A 15,206-nucleotide genomic window follows, 5' to 3' on the forward strand; every position below is an offset into this window, starting at 1 on the left:
ACACCACCGCGCCCCATCACCAACCACCACTCTTGGTTTTCCTTCTTGTATCTTTAACTTCATTTTACTATTTTAATCTGCCATATTATGTCGATTATCACTATTACTACTCTTAATTCTCTATTTCTTTTTCTATTTGACTAGATTATTACTACTCTTGCTTTAGTGCTTTTACGATTCTTTCTTTGTCATTGATTTAAGTAAAGCTTAGGGGATTAGTAGAATACTATATAGAGTTTAGGACCATGTGTTTTGTAAATTCATAGTTGCTTATTTATTGAGTAATCAATTAGTTAGTTTTTTTTCTCTAGGTATTATGATTCTACTTAGTTCATCTGCCTGATTAGAGTACATTTGGATGATTGTTCTTATTCGTTTGGTTGTTTTATTGATTCGAGTCATGTGATTAATTTTGCAGATATCATGACGAATCGAAAAGGCAAGAAAGTTGCGGTTCCCCCCTCAAAAAAAGGGAAAGGAGCAACATCTTCCTCGGGTCCCCACTGAGATACAACACCAATTCTTCCAATTCCCACCAGGGCCCCAAGAAGAATTATTTCAGATTCTACGTGCCCAACCCCTTGGTGTAGGGCGTTGCATCGATTGGGCCGCACTAGAGTAAGTCCACCTAGCTGATTCGATTCGGGCACTTTTTGCTACCACTCCGTATAGCCGCTTCTTTGATATCATCGAGCCGACATATTTGAAATTCACCTTGAAGCTCAGCTCGACTTTCTAGTTACAGACAGTGACGGCAGATTACGATGACCCAGGAACAGTTCAATTCTGCCTTGGTGGTTTAGTACGTCAGTTGAGTGTCCCCATATTTGGAGCTGGCTTGGGACTCTATACCGACGAGTTTATGGAGGCCAACCATTTCCCCCACCTCTACCACCACATACATCGTTCACCTTCATCGTTTTGGGTAGACCTCCAGCATGCTACAGGCATTTATGATCCTAGCCGTTCAAAGGCTTCGGCTCTAGCTCCAGTTCTGCGCTATCTCCATGCCCTTTTGGCACACACATGAACAGGAAGGCGAGAGAGCACTGGCGTCGTCAACACCCATGATGCATGCTTCTTGTAGAGCATGAGGCAAGGGAATATTTTTGATCTCGCTTACTTTGTCGCCCTTGCCTTTCGCCACCAGACAGAATGACACTGAAAGGGAGTCATCAGCATCGACCCATATGTGACTCGTCTAGTGCGATATTTTGGGCTCCTGAATATAGTGGCGCAGTCTTCATTGCTCACTCTCATTGGCCAAATGTCCCCACAGGGCATCCAAAGTATGCTCCATATGCGAATGATTAAGCATCATCGTGGGTTCGACCCTCCTTAGTACCAACTTGCACGAGCTACTGATGAGGATTACGCCGAGGATATTCTTGATGATATCCTTGCATTTCAAGAGGACCCACCTTCACAGCCACCACTGAGTCACCGACCAGTTCATGCAGCAGCTTCATTGTCTGAAGTTTCTAACCACCTTCATCGCTTTGAGCAGTATTGCGCTCAGCGATTTAATAGCATCGAGGTGACGCTACAACAAATTTGCCAACATTTTCACATATCGCCTCCAGCACCGCCACCTCACGATCTAGATGTCGACGAGGACTTTTAAGTCCATTTAATTTTCAACTTGTTTTTCTTTTTCTTTTATTTTTATTTTTGCATTTCTTTTGCACTTTCATTATCATTTTCTTCCAAGACTTTTATTAGTATACTTTGAATTTTCTTTTATCTAGTTATTTCACTATTACTAACCATAACAACCCTTTACATATAAATCCCTTAAATATTATTGATGGCATCGCAGTTTCAAAAGGTTCAGTCGATAGGTACTACTAAGGAATAAACAAACAATCCTCCACGATCGCCATGTCCTGCTCGACCATGACCATAGCCACCATAACACTGACCACCATGATAACCTCTTCGCTGGGCACTGTGATTGTGGAACCCAACCTCTACCACCACAATTACCTCTATCTACATGTCACATACACATCACTTTCAATGCCTCTAAACCTATTTCCGCTCTTTCAAGGATTACATCCAAATTCAGGGCAGTTTCGATTCTCTCTCTGTCTTCTGATATTATGCTTATATTGCTATTATCTATCTCTGTACATTGAAGACAATGTACATCTTAAGTGTGGGGAGGTTATTTATGTGATTATCAGAAAAATCCCTGAATTTTTATCTTGTTCTCAAATAATTTCCTCATTCACTATTAGAATGAATCTTGATTGACTTATGATTTTTATTGATATGTTTTGAATTAAATCATAGGTAACTGTGCTTTGATTGTTTAAACTTTAAGACACTAGAGGATCAAGCATGATAAGTTGACTTTTGAGAATTAAAATTTCTAGGTTGTTTCCCTGAATTGAGGAATGATCTTGAAGTTTTGAATTTACAGGATTGACATCAAATACCTATAAATTTCGTGAGATTTTGAGCCTTTTAGAGCATATATCTTTCTTTCTCACTAATTGTTTTTATGAGTATGTCAGCATTGATTTGCTATTCTAGAACTTGCACCGGTTATACATGTCGAGACCACACCTTTGATTTGATATAATAAAATGATAAAGGCACTTAGGTTTTAACCCATTTACCCCATAAAAAGCCTACCCACATAATTAACCGCTAGTGAACCCCTTTGAGTCTTAACTATTATTTTCCGATTTTACCCCTTAATTTTAACCCACAACTTATCCCTTTTTGATTCATTAAAAATTTCTCCCTTTTTATTAACTCCCTTTTTTTATCGAGATTTAATTTGATTAGTTACCTAATTATGTTCATTCATTCTAGTTGCTGAATTATTTCTTATTATGTACTTTCCATTATTGCTCTTATTCTTAAAAAAGAAAAAAAAACAACCCGTATATTTATTCAAATTACATATTATTCTAAAGAGCTTGGATAAGTTATCATATTAAGAGAAAAGCTCCCTTCATTAGTTTTGGTTAGTGTTAATTCTGGCACTTGTTTGTAATTCAGTGATTAGCTTTGTTTTTTTAAGTTTGGTAATCTATTAAATTAATCTTGATTCTAACCTCTTTTGCAGTCTTTATCTACACCTTTAACCCAAGCCCTATTACAATCCTGTTAAAGACCTTTTGATTTGTGTATCATCTCATTATAGTGGTGGAGATTTGATTTTCATGCAAGTCTATGGTAATAACTTTTCATGTTTGACTATTGAGTGCTTAATTATTGAACCTTAAACACTTTGAGTGATTTGAGTGAATCATTAGTGAGGATGTCAACCTTGTCAATTTGGAATTAAGGGTGATTACTTATATAAAGGGGAATACCTATGATTTTATGATTGAAATGCTCAATTTGGATTGTTTGAAACTTTAATGTTCTTATAGTTAAGCTCTTAATATATGATTACTTGTGGATTATTTCAAACATTATTAATGAGAATTATAAGTTAAGAAGTATTTATTTTATTTGTGAGTTGAGGATTTTGCTTGAGGACAAGCAAATACTAAAGTGTGGGGATATTTGATAAACCATAATATATACATATTTTTACCCCATGCTTGGCATATTTGTGGATGATTTTTCCTTGGTTTCATTGAACTTGATGCTCCTAATCTTTTAATTTCATGTTTTATACTTAGGAAAGCTTAGGATAGTGAAAAGAGTGAGAAACGGGCCAAAAACGGGCAAATTGGGCCTAAATCAGTATTTCACACGGCCTAGGCACTTCCACACAGGTGATCCACATGCCCGTGTGTGACACACAAGTAGATCACACGCCCGTGTGTCATGGCTATGTCGACATTAATCCAAGTAGAATTGCCCATGGCCTGAGCACCTTTACACGGGCGTGGCACACGGCCGTGTCCCTGTAGAGCCCAAGCTAGTTCTACTCAGAAAAAGGCTAATTTTGGGCTATTTTTTGCATTCGAAAGTCTATATAAACAACCTAGAAGAGGATTAGGAAGGACAGAGAGTGGAAGGTAGAAAATACTCAAGGACAGCCATTGGAATCACCTCAGAGGTGGGATCTACATCAAGACTGAAGATCTCCATCCAATTTCCTAGGAGTCTTTGGGTTTCTTTATGTTTTGTTATTTTCCAAACTTTGAGATGTTTTCCATTATTATTATGAACTAAACTCCCTAAATACCTAAGGGAGATAAAACCTAAGAAGAATCTTATTATTATTTAAGTTATATGATAAATACTTGTTCTTATTCTTAATTATGAATTTAACCCTTGTTTTAATATTCCAGGATATTAATTCAGGTTTTTGATGTACTTATTCAGTGGAGCAAAAGTCCCTGTTTAAGAGTAGATCATTCATAATTAAATGGAGTTGCATGCAATCCTAGAGATAATATGACATAAATCTATCGAATTAGAGTCAAATCTAATAAGGGAATCCATAGATCGAGTTAATGTGACAATAGGGGTTTTAATTAGAAAGAGATTTCAATTAATCAACCTAGAGTCAGTTGTTTTTAGTCTCGAGAGAGATATTAACATAAATCAGGGATTTCTACAGATTAAGTCAAGTGAATAAATCATCTAACTCAAAGGTAATAAGTGAAGTCTAGGTGGATTCTTCCTTGGGTATTGTCATCTCCATCAGTTTTCCAAAAAGTATTCTCCAAATTTAATCTCTGTCGCAATCTTAGTTAATTAGATAATTAGTTTTAAATAAAACATTCTCTTAATTTTTAAGCTAGATAATAGAAAGATAGAAATTACTAGTACTTTTAGTCCTCGTGGATACGATATTTCCGGTCTCACCATAACTATACTACTGTTCGATAGGTGCGCATGCCTTAAGTCAAATTTTTAGTTAGTTTTACGATCATCAATTCGCTAGGCAATACTGTCCGTTAGGCAATACTATCCACAAAATGATAATGTCTACCAGACGAAATTGTTCGCTAGATGATGCTTATATGCTAATGATAAGAATATGCAATATCATATGTAGGAGGGTATACGCCCATTCTATTAGCGCGGAGTATGTTCGCTGTAACCATAGGGTATGACCTTGTAGGTTCTTGTAGCATTGGTAGTAATACTAGAACATTTCTAATGTTACAAGCAATGAATGACATCTAGCAATGCATCATTGCTACCAATTTATAAGAAGTCGTGATTCGACATAACCTTTTTGTGACAAAATTTTCATGTATCATATCCTTTTATCCTTTATATCTAGATTAGACACAAGTCATGGTATAGTCACACATGTATAGTCCAATCTCATATTTCTTGATAATCTGAGTGGATTATGTTAAACATATAAGTGTGATATCTCATGTCAACTTATCTAAGTATGACCATGCATTTCTAGTCTCACTCCATCAAGTGCCTAAGATATTACTCTTATTATGTAGGAGGGATAAATCCTATCTTGATTAATCATATAGTACTACATAGATTGTGGTATATCCAACATCTGTCTTTATAGTACAACCTGTTACTGTAGTCCTTTGACTATATCAAAATATGTGACTCACAATGTTGGGAAAATGATGACCTCATGTCTTTGGATCATATACATAATAATAACTATAAGAATGTTTGTAATTATTACATAATAATCCAAGAAACATACTAATGGCAAGTCAGTCAAGTATGTTATTCTCTAACACATACTCATGTTTTGATTTTGACATCCCTATGTCAATGATAATACTATGTCATCAATGAAAATGAAAATGAATTCATGGCATTTCCTTCAATGGAATAAGCATTGAACTGGCAGATCATGATATATGAAAATGGTCGTGTAGCCTTTAGTAGGGCAGAAATTATGTTGCAAACCAGATTGGCAAATCATGACAAAGGAATATGAATGGAATAAATAATATGGCTTGACTATGGACTGGGGTACGTGACTAACATGAAGGAGGTTGTTTGTATGGTTACATGGGCATGATGTACACGCCAAAGGGAATAGTGTTCGGCGTATTGTTTATCTGTGTTTGGCACCTGCCAACTGGCGAACTGGGTATTTGCGTTAAGTTGGAAAGGTTTTTTCTGAATCATGTATAACCGACATAATGTCTACTTATGGAACCCACTAAGTTTTTTGAATTTACTTAGTTACCTTTCCTTCTTAGGCCTGTTGACGAAGTAAAGGAATTTTTTAAGACTACGTCAGAGGACAATCGTTGCTGTGAGACTTCTAGTATTGTGTACTATACATGGCATGTGGGTGGTGTCAAGACACTTAAATTTTGAAGAATGAATTTTGTATTTAAACTTGTGTTCATGAAACTATGATTTTCATGAAATTCCATTGAAGTCTATGTGATTCTAAAGTGTACCATTTTATCTAACTTTGAATGACAATCTGTTTACATTTTTTTATTAAATTAAACTATATTTTAAGTTGGTTTACATCAAATATGGTTTTAAAGATATTGATTTTATGTTAGTAACAAGAGATTCCTAGATCCTCCTTAAGGGTTGGGTTTGGAGTGTTACATTTTCTTTTTGTTATCTTTGTTTTTTAAATCTATTTAGTTTCTTCTTTTCAGGTTAGATTCAAATCCTCTCGTGTCGAACATGTAACATCCCAAAAATTGGGGGTTTGTGGAATCGAGATTGTGAATAGAGAGAGAGTTTTCATGCCCTAAAATTTGAGGTTATCTACGCATTTTTAATAAATAAACGAGGTATTGGTTTTTTGGATAAGTGTTAGTGAAATGTTCCTAGAAACCCAAGTTCAAATCCCTTATATCGCATCATTTTTATTATTTTACAAATTTTGCCTCAAACCCTAGTATGTGAAATGCCTTATTTTTAAATAAATATTCCATAATTATTTCAAAAATAAGGTAATATCCCAATGGTTAATTGATAAGGGTGAAAGCATGAAAATTAAATTAAGGCTCCAAGTTCAAATCCTTTCTCATGTAAAATAATTATTTTTTACAAAAATCCCTTGTTTTCAATGTGTGTGCCGTACATACCCTTGTAACCCTAGGTATAAATGTTAAATTTTACACAAAATAATAAGCATTTATTTTATTTTTACTCACCCTAGTCGTTCCTCCCCTCCCCCCCTCTTTTCCCTTCAATTTTTTTTCCTTTCTCCATTGTTGTCATCGCCCATAACACCTAGTTTTATCATCTTTTTCGTTCTTTTTGCCACAAGATTTTGCATCATCTCCTCCATTATATTTCTACCATTTTTATCTAATTAAATCAACCCAAAATATGAAATCTTGAGTCTCCAAGATAGATTCCTAACGTTGCCAAGAAGTGCCATTGCTGCCCATTTCAATTAGCTTGTGTAAGGTCTCTTTTTCCTTCAATTTCTTCATTAATATTGTCAATTAAAAACATAAATTTCCATATCTGGAATTTTTGAGAATTTTAAAGGATTTAAAGGTATTTTTCCAGCTTTTTAAAGGATTTCAAAATCGTTCTTGAGTCAACCTCAATTTTGGCCAACATGGGTGGTGGTGCGTACGCCTAAATGCAAGAAATGGGGTTGTTTTGTTTCTAAATTCTTGCCCATCTATTTCCAGAATTAATTTCAGTTCTTTATCCCTCCTAATCAGCCTTTAATCAAATATCAATTAGGGAAAATGTTCTTGATCAATTGGTCATTCGGATCTCACAAATCGGGAAGCATAGATGTGATTTAATGCAAACTAGTTTGTTGTTTTGACATAGTTATTGGGTAAAGGTTATAGATTGATTAAATGAAGGATTTTAATCAACTGTAAAGACAAAAGACATTTGCGCGTACGATTTGCATCAAAACAGTGTAAGAAATCTAACTAGTTTGAATTCATAAAAAAGTTATAATTATAACGATTGGTTTGAACCCATAAGTGTGTGTTTAGGGGGTTATCCAATATGTGAATTAATTGAATTTATACTTATTTTTAATTTAGGTTTTTTTTAAGGTTTATTAAGGAAATCGGAAGATTCTCTAGTATGCTGCGAAAAAACGTAAAATAAGGTGTGAGTCCTAAACTCATAAACTTGTTTGATAATGATAATCATCATGTTATGTTTGATGATTTATCTTGCTGATTCGATTGGATTAATAGCCAAATAATCAATTTTTAAGTGGCTGAGCCAAGTACATTTCGATCCCTAAAAGATTGATGTGTTAGCAAAGTTGCTAGTTTAACAGTGTGATTATGTGATTGATATTATGATGCATGACTGTATTATTTGGTATGAGATTGGTTGTATGTATGGCATGATTTACTGAAATCTGAGTTTATGCATGATATATGATTATGTGATTGATATTATGATGCATGACTGTATTATTTGGTATGAAATTGGTTGTATGTATGGCATGATTTGCTGAAATCTGAGTTTATGCATGATATAATTGCCTGGAAAATTTGTTATGTTATATTGGAAAGATTGTTATACATACACATTGGAAATTCGTAAAAATATGTGAAATTATGTAATGTAGAATGATATCATCTTAATGGTAATTTAAAAGTTGGGAGATTGATTCCATTCACTAAAAATATCCGATTATTGAAGGCATGTTGAACATGTCAATTAAATGTGAAAAGTATTAAATTAAGGTTATGTATTAGATTTTATGACACATTGCATGTAGATTGGGATGAGACATTTTTGTGGTTGACGGAGGAGTTCAGTGGAGTATCGGCAACATATTAAGTACGCATTTATTTGTAGTCAATGCACTGTATTTGGAGTATCGATGGAATTAGCGATTATATCGCATTATTTGTTATTCGGCAGTTTTACTACATTATTGTTATTCGGTGGTTTTACCACATCAAGCTATGCTCGCATTCATTGGAGTTTGACAGATGGGTTATGAGGAACTTATGGTGTGTAGCGGATGGTTTGGGTAGGAACCTTTTTGCATTGCATCATGCTCATGACATACTCAAATATTATTGATTTATGCTGTGTATTTTATTATGTTGTATTGAATGGTATTGAAATTAATGATTATTACTCAAAAGAATGATGACCCATGCTAATATACTGTGTGACATTGATTTGATAATGGTTAAGTAATGATATGAAATTCCAATAATAGTTATGTGTTCTTCTGTTAATACTAATATGTTTTACTGTTTTTGATATTTGTGATTGTTTAAATAATTGTTTGACTCACACTGAGGTTTCTAAGCTCACCCCCATAATGTTTAACTTTTCGACCAAACCCGACATACAGAGAATCATCTTGGAGCTTAGACTTTTTTTAATAAGTATTAATCAGTCTATATTGGTTTTAGTTTGTATTTTTAATTATTTCTGGTCTATGGCTTGGTAACTTTTTATTTGGAGATTTTTGCATGCATGGATTGCTCAAGCATAATAACCGAGAAATGCATGATATCTGACTTAACTAAAATTTGGCATTGTTCCCTAATTATTGATGCATTGCAAAGGAATCGTTTTTGAAAAAAAATCGAGAAGGCAGCTAGGTTTCCAAAATTACTTGAAAAATGGTTTTTTTTGCTGCATTAGTTTAACATCGAGTTTTTACAAAGATGAACGACAGCAAACGGTTTTTGCTAAAACAACACTATCAACAATAAAATGAATATTAAGTGTAGTTGACCTAATAAATGAATGTTTTAAATTAACACAAAATTACAACTATAGTTTTTCTCTAAAATGAGTTTATTTAAAGTCTTCAAAGGTACGTAAGTTAGCTTATCCATTTTGATGGCTAATGTAGGCTTTTTAATCTAGCCCTAACGACTAGGTCGGGTTTGGGAGGTTACAGAACAACTTGAATACAATCTTGGTCTGCTACCCCTATCAGCCTGCCCATCACATTTGAGTTCAAGAAAGTCGAGTTCTAGAAAAGTTGAGCCCGAAAATGCCTGAGCCCGAGATAAATTCGACCCAAAGCTCAAATTTATAACTGAACAACCCATAATAGACTTTAATAATTAATATAATATTATGAAATTACTTAAAATAAAAATAAAATAAAGTTGAACGATAATTATTTATTTTATGAAAATGTATTCATAAGTGTCGTGAATTTTCTTATGATGTGCAAGTGTACACAATCACTCACAAGTAATATAGTAGTAAATACTAGAATTATCGTCTCCATAATGACTAATTTTAAAATATAAATTGTAAAATTAACAAATGACAATTTGGAAAGTAAATAAAAATCTCAAATAAATATGAAAATCAAATTAAAAACAGTAACACAAATTAATAGCAATGAATTGAAGAGCCAGAATAATTATTTCCCCTTAATATGCAATTATTGTTGGCCATGTTGCGGCAATGCAACAATTTATTAATTCAAAACCGACAACTTATAGGCTTCTCTCAAAGTAACTATATTAAATCCTATAACTAATTTAACATATGTCAATGCCAAATTAATGCCAAGAGTACAATTGCAAGTACCATTCATATAGGATTATGCATGGTAACAATATATGTTTATATCATTACACATTTAAATTAAAGAAACTAAACATTCACCATTCAAGTTTTACGTCCATTAATCACAACATTTTCAGAATTAGCAATTAACTTAATTACTCACTAATGTTGATCAAGCAAGAGCAAGTATTAAACATGAAAAATAATTGAATCAATAAACCTCATATTGTAACAAGCATCCTTAAAAAATTACCAATAATCTCATATTAGGGTTACATGATTATTCTAGCTAACAAACGTTTAGCCCATAATCATCAAATTAAAAACAACTAAGCAAAACTCAACCATGGTTCAAAATAATAAAGGAAAAGAAATAAAGGGCAAAGAGAAAGGTGAAGAGATGATAAGTCGAATGAGGTCGCTCTCCTCTAGTCTTTCTTCTCTCTTTCTTCCTCTTTAGATCTTCTTTCTCTCGAACTTGTTTCCTTTTGAAAATTGGTGTTCTATTCTGTACTAGGTGGCTCTCCTCTTTTTTTTTCTCAAAGTATGATATTTATATTCCCCCAAAAGGTTGTAGACTAGATCAACTCCCTTTCCTCTTTTATTTTTGTCCTTTTGTGAGCATTTGGGCCTTTACATTTTCGCATAAACTATTCTTTCTGATTCTTGGTCATTATCAACACTTGATTAAGAGATTGGTTAAGCCCAAAAGTTGATGTGGCGTTTTTTAAGTGTGAGCTTCCCAATCTGTTCCCGTCAGGCTTGATGTTGCAACAATGCTACAACATTGGGCTTAAGATGTCGAAATTTAGCATATTTTTTTCTTCACATTTCCAATATTCTATTAGCCACCTTTAAGAATGAAATTTCACATTTTCAACGTCTAATTTAGAAAAAAAATGTTATTGAAATAAAGCTTTAAAAGTTAACTACTTAAAATAAACATAACTAAAACAATTATGAAAATACTCTAAATCACTTTTAACTTGATTGAAATATAAGCTTAAAGACTAATAAAATAACTCTATATCCTAGAGTTATCAATAAGCATTACATATTTATATTAAAATTTCATTAATAGCAAAAGTAATTAATAATTTATATTAAATTATAAAGTGAAATAATTTAAAAAAAATATTAATTGAATATACAATACTTTTAATACTATAATTATATAACATATATATAAAACTAATAATTATTAAAAAATATAAAATTTAAATTTAATGATATTATAAAATATATAATCACATAATATATTAATTTAAAATACAATAACTATAGTTATAGTTATGATAAATAATTAAATATGATTTATTATGTAAAACTAATAATATTACTAATAAATTTAATTTTAATAATTTGATAATTAAGGTTTTATTTTTTAAATTTTTTATGATTTTGGAATTTATATTTTAGTTTTATTTTTTATTGATTAATTTTTAATGTTTTTTATTAGTATTATTATCTTTACATTAATTTTTAATTTAAAATGAGTTTATTTTTATTTAGGTTGAGTTGTAAATAAAGTTTAAATTGGGCTTAGGTTTGGGTTTGGATTTAGTTTGTATTGGGTTTGGGTTTAAACATATATATAATATTTAATAGGTATAAAGTTGGTTAATTTAGTTTAATCAATTTTGAATTTCAAAACTAAATTGACATGAAATCAATCGATTACCTAATCCAATCTTAATGTATATATATAAATTATTAATATATTATATATTATATTATATGATTTAGCATTATATAATATAGTAGAACGTTAACTTTCAAATGTATAAAAAAAATAGGAACTTAGAGCATATTTTAATCAATATAATAATAAATAATAATTATTAATTAATTTATTATGTATTACTATTATAGTATATGATATAGTATTACATAATATAATATATTTTAAAACTATTAATACATATATATAACTATTAATTGGTCCAAAATCAAAACTGAATTTACCAATTAATTTGTTTGAATTGGCTTGATTTGTCGATTAAGTTAGTTTTAATTTTTATGTACAATAGATAGTATACTATTACATAATACAATAATATTGTATATGGGGAGAGATCCACTTATACCAGTGTAAAACTATATCATTTTCTATCTCTTTGTACAAATAATATTTTAACAATCCATCTATTAAATTTATCAATATAATTGTACTTGTCATTCATGTAAAATTTTAAACTGATTCAATATCTCAATCATATTATATATATTAATATTTATTAAGCGACTAAATTTTTTACATAAAACAAATAGTTAGAAATTTTTAATTTACATTAAATTTAACATGCATGATCTATATGATGTAATAACATATTTTAAAAATATTAATATATATAATTATTATTATATTATAGATTATAATAAAAGATATAGTCTCAATAGGCATGTGTAATTTAATATATTACAATACATGTCTATAACTAGTAATAAATAAAATATTATTAAAAAAATTAATATCTTTATTAAAGTATATTTTGAATTGGGTATTAACTTTAAAAAATTGTATATGGATATTGGGTTTAATTCCTTTTTATTTGGGACTTGAGATTTGGGCTTTAATTTATTTATTTTGACTTTGAGTAATAATGGGTATATTATTTGGGTTTAGGCTTAGTATAATATATTTGGAGTTTGAAATAAGTATTTTAGAATATGAGTATTAAGTTTATAAATTTAATAAGAAAGATAAAATTTATTCAATTTTCAATATTATATAATAATAAACAATAAAATATATTTTTTTCAATTCGTATACATATCATATAATAAAATTTACATATGATTAGCAATTTAATTATTATATATAAAAGAATTCTAGTAAATCTATATAATTTATTATTTTTATGAGATAAATCTGGATTGTGTTGTTATCATATTAAAGTAAAATGAATTATTACATTGGAAAATAAAAAAAAATTATAAATAAGAAATTTCAAAATTATTTGAACTCATCAGAACTCGTGCAGCTTGATCCGAGCCCAAATATGAAAAATTTCAAGTCGAAAAGAGCTAATCTCGGGAAAATCTAAGTCCGAGCTAATCCAAGCTTGAGAAAATTTAAATCTAAAGAAAGCCTGATCCAAGCCTATCTGTTTTCCACCTCTAATTTGGAGGGTATTTGATTTCAAATGGGAAGCTCTTAGAAAAAGAGACTTTTTTTTTTGGTACAAGAAGAAGGATAAAGCCCATAACTAGGCTAGGCGAGGTTAAGCTATTCGAGAGCAATCATTATGTAGCAGTTGAAAAACTTCATTCGACGGTTGCATGTAGATTTACTTTAGTAGCGAAATACATTGTGACTTCTATAAGTTTAATATTTGTTTTTTTATTAAACGTATGCGATTAGGTTTAGTTATTTGTTTTTGTAATTTCATTTAATTTTTTTTAGGTTTTTTGCATAATATTATATTATCCACGTGAAATTGATAATTTGAAGAAAAATACTTCTTGAACTTTCATTACCTGATTTAGTATTTATTAACCAAGTTATTTCAAGTACCATAAATAATAATACCCATAGATTAATATTTTAAGTACTATATGGACATTTTAAAATATAATACCACATTAGACATTTTATGAAAGTACATGTATCAAATGTGACATTATTTCATTTAAACAATGAAATAGACGATAAGTACATATTTTTATAATGAAAAATAATAAGAATTCCTCTTAATTTATACAAATAAAAAAGTCATGATAATAAATTTAGCCCTCAATGTTTCTATTTTTTTTATCACTTTGGTCCTTATTCATTTTTTGAGCTAGATTTGGCCCTTAACCTTTTAAAAAAGAGTCAAACAACTTTTTTAATAGAAATGATGACTAAAACATTCATTTTGAACACCGCTGGCTTGACAGCTCGCATGGTAGTCCATGTGCATGTCATGCTAACATAACACCATTTGTCTTATATGTCAAGTCAACAAATAATTAAAAAATTATTAAAATCAAAATAAAAAATATATAAAAATTTTATAAAAAATCAAAAAAAGAAGCAACATGGAGTACATTGTCATGTTTAAAAAATTAACATTTTAATTAATATTAATCATTAAAAAATTATTTCAACTGTTTTTCAAAAATTTGATGGTCAAATTTGATTTTTTTTTAAAAAGGTTAAGGGCCAAATTTTGCTAAAGAAAAAAGGACCAAATTGACAAAAAAATGTAAGTACTAAGGGCTAAGTTTGAGATTATACCAAATAAAAAATATAAAAACATTTGCGTGCTGCATTCATGATTTCAAACTGAAATTGTTAATATTTTTTAAGATCCAATAGATAATATTTTAAGAGGCAATAGATAGGGCTATAAAATGACAAATACCATGTCGCAGACAGTGCAATAAGATAATAGGACAGACACTGGTACAAGAAAAGGTATCACTGCCTATGTTTTGTTTTAAACTCTTTTTATGAATAAAAAGTTGTGAGAGAATATTAAAGTCTCAAATAAAATGTAATATCTGCACTAAGTAACTAGTTTTATATTTATTGAAGGCATCAAATCTCCGAATCTAGCCAGGCAATGACGGCCAACGATCCAGATCTGGACTACTCATTGGCGCATTTCATACCCACCCTTTCCTCAAGATCCCAAAACCCATTTTAATACTTTATTTTGTCACAAAATATCTAACCTTTTCTAATTAGATTGTTATTTTGATATAACAAAATCTTAAACTTAATTGGTTTGGGTTTATATTTTGATAAATCATTTTTAAAATAATCTAAAAAAATATATATGTTGTTAGTGTAATCTGAAGGTCTAAAATGAGTTTTTAGCTTTATGAATCCATTTAAAATGCATGAA

The sequence above is a fragment of the Gossypium hirsutum genome, chromosome A03 (assembly GCF_007990345.1).
Source record: "Gossypium hirsutum isolate 1008001.06 chromosome A03, Gossypium_hirsutum_v2.1, whole genome shotgun sequence".
NCBI lineage: Eukaryota > Viridiplantae > Streptophyta > Magnoliopsida > Malvales > Malvaceae > Gossypium > Gossypium hirsutum.